At 38.0% G+C, this 6,513-nt stretch overlaps 1 long non-coding RNA gene across 1 annotated transcript; it reads left to right on the top strand.

Moving 5' to 3' along the window:
• Positions 1–530: 530 nt before the first annotated feature.
• Positions 531–5,105, top strand: LOC125620804 (uncharacterized). The gene is made up of 3 exons (XR_007352324.2): positions 531–836; positions 3,864–3,942; positions 4,688–5,105. It is a non-coding gene; the product is annotated as an uncharacterized LOC125620804 (long non-coding RNA).
• Positions 5,106–6,513: the final 1,408 nt, after the last annotated feature.

The following is a 6,513-nucleotide window of genomic DNA, read 5'->3' as shown; positions in this document are numbered from 1 at the left end:
GGTCAGGTCTGTGCTTCCTCCCTCTTCTGAAGTCTGCACAGGACCAGGGAGAGTGGGAGAGGGGGCGGTGCTCCTTGGGAGCCAGAGGGTGCAGATCTGTAGGTGCCGGGAGAAGGGGACAACAGCATGGTTGTTCCCTCAAACTAAAATTTGAGATGACTTGTCATCCAGTGAAAGGAAAGGACATAACACCATTTTCCTCTCCCCTCCCTTTCACTTTTTCATACAACCCTCAGTGACCCTGTCTTCTGTCCCTAGCATTTAATGTAATTATTAACTCTGCCTCCCATATGCCCCACTCCGTTTTTGTCTCTGCATCCCCTCCTCCAGTTCCCTTCCCCTCCCGCCCAGCTCCAATTCTGATCTGTTTTCCTGCCTGTTCTGCATTCTCTGTTACCTTCCAATGGGTATTTCAGTGATGAATGAGGCATGCTTTAGATAATATTTATGTAGAGCTAGATTGTAGAGTTACCGCTAGTCCTGAGAAAGGGGGAGCATGAAGTTGTACTGCCCCAGGAGAAAAACAGGGACCAAATTGTGACTCATACTTACTGTTTGGTACTTGACTTCCCTACCTTGTTTCTCTGGGCCAGGAGAGGGGAGTTAATCCGTGTCAGCCCTTTACGTGGTGCCGATTACTTTCCTGTGGGTCAGCTCAGCCTTTCTGGCCAGGGTGTGTGACTGTGGGGCTGCTGTGCAGGTGTTCCCTCCCTACTTCTGCCTATCCATCCTATCTACGTGGGAGAGGCCCTGTGGAGGTTGTTTGCGCTGCTGCAATCTATCCCATGATGCAGAGGAGCAAGAGGATGCCTGCAGCTCCTTAGTACCTTGCTCAGGTATGTAATCTTTTCCTTAATTAATGAAAGAAATCACTTATAAAGGGAACACAGTAGTGAGGCTACTGGTTTTATTCTCTCAGTTTCTGCACCTGGTCCCTGTCTCTCCATGCATGAATCAATGGGTGGTGTGACACTGCACAGTGCCCTGAAGGATGTGTGGTACCTCAAGCATCCTGCTGAAGAGTAGCCCTCTCCAGCATATCTCCACTTTTAATTGTGTTTTTCTAAATTCCCCGATTGAACAAATTCTAACGTGTACAATGATTTAGGATACCCTTGTTTGTATTGTTACTACAGTGCCAACAGGTTTCAATCAGTATTCGTGGACATGCCAACAGTTTTTTGGATCTACTGTAATGTAAAATGTCATTAGGTGTCTCCATATCTTTAACAGTCTCATCAGTCTTTTTCATATTGTACAAAACAGGCTCAATCCACAAAGTTTGTGTTTTCCTGATGCATCTGCGCTCACTTCACTCTTCTATGCTTGCTTGTTTATCTCACTCACATTCTCAGTTACCTTTAGTAGCTATCTACAATTATTTCATAAAACCTTACCACTTGTCTGTGATCACTGAATGTGAACAAAGTGACTTTTTTTTTTTTTATTCATGATAGCTTTTTCTGGACAGCAACCCTTTTGCCAGTTTCTAACGGAGTCTTTGTTTTCTAAATTCAATAAAAGTCTTCTGCCTTTGTAATAATATTGTATCTGCTGTGACCTGTCTAACCTGTTCGCCAAAATCTTTTGATTATGTCTCATATCTGGTAATTGAGTATGAATATGCCTATTTATTTAACTTTAGAGATACGAGGACTTATTTTTGCTGTTGGTTGTTTGTCGGACTGCAGAACTAATGCTGTTATAGCACCCCAAGATTCTGAAACATGAACAATTGAGATGGAAAGATATTTTGGTCAGATTATTTCAAACTAGGGCTGTCAAGTGATTAAAAAAACTAATCGCAATTAATGGTGGGATTAATCACACTGTTAAACATAAATAGAATACCATTTATTTAAATATTTTTGGATTTTTCCACATTTTCAAATATATTGATTTCAATAATAACACACAATACAAAGTGTACAGTGCTCACTTGATATTTATTTTTGATTACAAATATTTGCACTGTAAACAACAAAAGAAATAGTATTTTTCAATTCACCTAATACAAGTACTGTAATGCAAGCTCTTTATCATGAAAGTTGAACTTACAAAAAATAACTGCATACAAAAATAAAACAATGTAAAACTTTAGAGCCTACAAGTCCACTCAGTCCTTTTCTTGTTCAGCAAATCGCTCAGACAAACAAGTTTGTTTAGATTTGCAGGAGATAATGCTGCCTGATTCTTGTTCACAATGTCATCTGAAAGCGGGAACAGGCATTCTCATGGCATTGTTGTAGCTGGCATCTCAAGATATTTACATGCCAGATGTGCTAAAGATTCCTATGTCTCTTGATGCTTCAACCACCATTCCAGGGGACATGCTGATGATGGGTTCTGCTCGATAACAATCCAAAGCAGAGCGGACTGACGCATGTTCATTTAATCATCTGAGTCAGATGCCACTAACAGAAGGTTGGTTTTCTTTTTTGGTGGTTTGGGTTCTGTAGTTTGTGCATCGGAGTATTGCTCTTTTAAGACTTCTGATTGAATCCACACCTCATCCTTCTCAGATTTTGGAAGGCACTTCAGATTCTTAAACCTAGGGTCAAGTGCTGTTGCTATCTTTAGAAATCTCACATTGGTACCTTCTTTGTGTTTTGTCAAATCTGCAGCGAGAGTGTTCTTAAAATGAACAACATGTGCTGGGTCATCATCCGAGACTGCTATAACATGAAATATATGGCAGAATGCGAGTAAAACAGAACAAGAGATATACTATTCTTCCTCAAGGAGTTCAGTCACAAATTTAATTAACGCATTTTTTTTTAACAAGCGTCATCAGCATGGAAGCATGTCCTCTGGAATGGTGGCTGAAGCATGAAGGGGCATATGAACGTTTAGTATATGAGGCATGTAGATACCTTGCGATGCTGACTAGAAAAGTCCCATGTGAATGTCTGTTCTCACTTTCTGGTGACATTATAAATAAGAAGTGGGCAGCATAAATGTAAACAAACTTGTTTGTCTTAATGATTGGCTGAACGAGAAGTAGGACTGAGTGGACTTGTAGGCGCTAAGGTTTTGCATTGTTTTGTTTTTTGAGTGCAGTTATGTAACAAAAAAATTTACATTTGTAAGTTTCACTTTCACAATAAAGAGATTGCACTAGAGTACTTGTATGAGGTGAACTGAAAAATACTGTTCCTTTTGTTTATTATTATTTTTACCGTGCAAATATTTGTAAAAAAAATTTAATATAAAGTGAGCAGTGTACACTTTGTATTCTGTGATGTAATTGAAATCAATATATTTGAAAATGTAAAAAGTCATCCAAAATATTTAATAAATTTCAATTGGTATTCTATTGTTTAACAGTGCGATTAAAACTGCAATTAATCATGATTAATTTTTTTGAGTTAATTGCATGAGTTAACTACAATTAATCGACAGCCCTATTTCAAACCCTTTCTTTTGTTGTGGTGTTTTTTTGTTTGTTTTTTGTTGGTTTTGGTTAACCTGTATTTAGATCAAAGTTCTCACACACAATTACAGAGTTGCCAACTCTTGTGATTATATTGTGAGGGCTATGACACTTCGAGTTATTCTTAAACCCCCTGTTCCTGGAGTTATGTGAATATTTGAGAATTGCAGCTTTTTTCTTTTTTAAGTAAGTTTTTAGCTTTCATGCTTGTGGAGAAAAGCATGAAAATGTGACACTCCTTTCCCACTGTACCATGAAGGATCAAAACCAAAAGGCAAATAAAAGAACCTTAAATGTATTTTTAACCTCATGTTTTTTAACACAATCTTGTGACTTTTTTGGGGGGAAGGGGAAGAGGGGAGGCTGACATGATATTTGAATGTTTACCTCTCAATTGCAGTATTCTAATCTTTTGTTGTGAAATTTCCAGTTCTCTTCTCCTCTAGAGACAAAGGAATCATCCAGCAAAACCAGAGAAGCAAAGAATTCATGTTCTCGATATTTCTGAGGTAAAAACAAGCAGAAAAAAACCCTCTGAAAAACAAAGGAAAACAAAATCCCCGCAACTCTCAAGCCTTTCAGTTTTCTTTCTACCCCATGAGGATGCAAAAAAGGCCAGGGATACATTTTTTTTTCTTCTTCATTCGCAGGTCACCTTTAAACCATGTGATGTGAGATTTATATGTGAATTGGAGTATTTTTCTAAAGCAGTAAATTGCCTGTTTTGACATGCTAGGCTCTCCACCACAGCCCAACCTCTTATTTAAACTAGAAGTGAGGCAATGGGGACAGATAATGACCTCTTCATTAATAAGCCCACTACTTTTAATTACTTTTAGATTTAGGAGAAATCTAACAGGTTTTATAAAAGTGCCTCCTGCTTAACTAGCAAAAATCTCCTTTTTTAGGAAAATGGGGTTGTGTGATAGAAAGAAGGAAGTCATACTGAGAAAGATGTAATTCTTCACACCCTCTCTGTGGCGTAATGGGAAGTTTGACCCTGTTTCAGCAAGGTACTTAAGCATATGCTTAATTTTAACCATGTTAGTTGACCTACCGATATCCAGCATGTGCTTAAGTAACTTGCTGAACTGGGGCTTTAAATATGTCCACTATTAATGACAATGCAGAATGTAACCAAATTCTTTTTTAAAATTATTATTATTTTGGGAAGAGACTAAACTCCCAATGAAGTCAATGGATAAAAGTGGCTGGGGAGCATATGTATTAAGATAAACATTTTTCTTTTGACAGAAACTTATTCAGAAGCAAACCAGGTCAAGGAATGATTTACGAAACTGTAACTGTCATATGGTGTTAATGTGATAGCTGGTTTCAACTGACATCTGTGAGAAACAGTTGGACATACCTCTTCTTCTGCATGAACTAGAGTTTCTAATTAATTATGCAAAGCTGAAAACAAACAAGAGTATACTGAAAAATAATAGCTAAAATCTAAGATAAGGTGCACTCTCACACCTTGTTCTGTTATTGATACCCTTTGCATTGACCACAATGGTTTCATTTTGACAATGGACTTTTACCAGCAATAACATATATTACTGATAGCACTATTACTGATTCTAAGACTCTGTTATGTTATGTTTACAATCTCTGTAAAGCTAATACATTAATATGAGCAAAATCATGCAACAAGCAACGTGTGACTTTCATGAAATTGGCATTCATTAACATGGGTTACTTTGCATACAATAAAAAATTTCCCTCAGTATTAGGCAAGTTGTCTTTTTTCAGTTTATTTGTTTCAATGATCTATCAAGTTTATTGTATACAACAGAAACAAAAAATCCTGCATCTGTTTCTCTTTCATTATATGAGAGCATTGAACATACAACACAAGGTTATGTTCAACACCCAAGTCTTTTCTTGTCATAGTTCTCTTCCAAACCACTGTTCGCACAGTGTCCTCTATTCATGTAATCAAATGTTATACCATCACTTTCATCAAGACATCAGGCATGTTGAGTTATCCATGTGACCACCAAGGAGCATATCATCCCAATTTGCATATCACAAAATATCATTTTATCATTTTCATAAACACATCTGAGTAGAATCATCCCATGGTTTAGTAACCTTTTACAACTGTGGAACTTTCCTGGGCTTTTACACCTTTAATCTCATTCTGGAATATGTTTTTTTCTTTTAAAGAGAAATTGTCTTCTCAGCTATAACTCAGTAGAAAAATCTTGTACAGAAATACTATTTTGTAAGCTCTTTGGGACAGGGAATCTCTCACTGTTTGCACAGCATCTAGCACAATGGGCCCTGATTTCAGCTGGACCTTTGGGCATGCACTGCTGCAAAACAAATATTAAACAGAATGCTAAATATAATTATATTGATTAAGGGCCAGATTTTCAAAAGCCTGCACACAAACAAGAGAAGGTGCCAAGGTATGCGTAGGAAGAAATCACACCATGAATTGCCTTCTAGAGCCTTTCAGCAGTCTTGGCACTCATGGCTTAACTTTTCCCACCTGAGACCTTCTGCTTTGGGGATATCCTTCTTCAGCATAGACAATCTAGTCATGAGTTGCTGGGGCTGTCTGAGGTCCCCCAAAAGTGAGGGGCCGCAAGCAGTGCTTTGGTCCTGCCTCCACTGTGTAACACTGACTTCACCTGCAAAATCTCAGATACGAAGACAATTGTTTTGATCTGTAAATCACATGCTTGCATGTATTAACAGCCTATTTGCATGTGTAGCAACAGGATTTGCATGCACATGTTCAGGATTTTGTAGGCAAACCAGCTGCATGCCCTCCCCTTGCACAGACCTTTGGAAATCAGCCCCTATATGTGTATGCTTAGAAGTGAATGTGTTTGAAAGCAAAGTAGTTGCAAACTAGTTCCTCTTCTACTTGTCTACCAAGGCATGAGGTACAAAAATTCCTCTTAATGACATCACAAAAATGGAAAGCAATGCTACTGCATTTTTTTAAAGAAAGCCTACACAAAACTGCAGTGATTGCATCATGGTCAATGACTGAATTATCATCATAGTTGCTGAAAACTATCAAAGTCTCAGAGGTTTGTTATTTGTAATACTGAGGCTCTGAT

Source organism: Caretta caretta, chromosome 12 (assembly GCF_965140235.1).
Source record: "Caretta caretta isolate rCarCar2 chromosome 12, rCarCar1.hap1, whole genome shotgun sequence".
NCBI classification, from domain to species: Eukaryota; Metazoa; Chordata; order Testudines; family Cheloniidae; genus Caretta; species Caretta caretta.
The sequence above is the reverse complement of the archived record's forward strand: the minus strand, read 5'-3'. Positions and strand labels throughout refer to the sequence as shown.